The 1154-nt window shown below is 45.1% G+C and overlaps 1 protein-coding gene across 1 annotated transcript in view; it reads left to right on the top strand.

The window, feature by feature from the left end:
• TP53 (tumor protein p53) overlaps positions 1 to 1154 on the top strand; it is a 9451-nt gene that overhangs the window by 174 nt on the left and 8123 nt on the right. The window lies entirely within an intron of this gene.

Below are 1154 nucleotides of genomic sequence, written 5' to 3'. Positions count from 1 at the left end.
TGACCCAACAGAGTGTGGAAACTATAGAACAATATCATTGATTTCACATGCAAGCAAGATTCTACTGATTATCCCAAAATGACTGGAACAACACATCAGCAGAGAACTGCCAGAAGTCCAGGCTGGGTTTAGAAGGGGTCGTGGTACTAGGGATATTGTAGCTAATGTTAGATGGAACTTAGCTGAAAGCAGGGAGTACCAGAGGAATGTCTATCTGTGTTTCAGATAGGCGATTGACTGTGTGGATCATAACAAACAGTGGCTGACTCTGAGAAGAATGGGAATATCAGAACATTTAACCGTGCTAATGCAAAACCTATACTTGGACCAAGAGGCAGTCGTCAGAACAGAGCAGGGTAACACTGCATGATTCAAAATTGGGAAGGCAAAAAAAAAAAAAAAAAAAAATTGGGAAGGCTATATGCCAGGGATGTGTCCTGTCTCCATACCTTTTCAACCTGTATGCAGAACAGATTATCCGGGAGGCTGGGCTCTGTGAGGAGAAATGTGGGGTCAAGATTGTTGGAAGATCTATCAACAATCTGCGATATGAAGATGATACAACCCTGCTTGCTGAAACTGAGGAGGACCTGAAGCACTTGCTGCAGAGGGCCAAGGACAGCAGCCAATATGGATTGAGGCTCAATATCAAGAAGACAAAGATTCTCACTACTGGACCAATTGGCAGCATCAGGATGGATGGTGCAGAGATTGAGATTGTTCACAGCTTCAGTTTGCTTGGCTCCACAGTCAACACTCTTGGCACCAGTAGCCAGGAAATTAGAAGACATATTGTGATGGGAAAGTCTGCTTTTATGGACCTCTCCAAAGTACTGAAGAGCAATGGTGTCTCTTTGGTGTCTCTAAGGTGCATCTGATACAGGCCATGGTCTTGGCTATCACCTGTTATATATCAGAGAGTTGGACAAGGACTAAGGAGGATAGAAGGAGAATTAATGCCTTTGAGTTGTGGTGCTGGAGAAGAGTATTGAGGGTACCATGGACTGCTAGGAAAACAAACAGGTTCATCCTGGGAAGGGTCAAACAGGGCTGCTCCTTGGAGGCAAGGATTCTAAGGCTCCGTCTGACATACTTTGGACATGTTGTGAGGAGAGACCAGTCCTTGGAGAGGGACATCATGCTTGGGAGGGTGG

The sequence above is a fragment of the Elephantulus edwardii genome, unplaced genomic scaffold, assembly GCF_000299155.1.
Source record: "Elephantulus edwardii isolate Elephantulus edwardi_28Jun2011 unplaced genomic scaffold, EleEdw1.0 scaffold00246, whole genome shotgun sequence".
Lineage (NCBI taxonomy): Eukaryota > Metazoa > Chordata > Mammalia > Macroscelidea > Macroscelididae > Elephantulus > Elephantulus edwardii.
The sequence above is the reverse complement of the archived record's forward strand: the minus strand, read 5'-3'. Positions and strand labels throughout refer to the sequence as shown.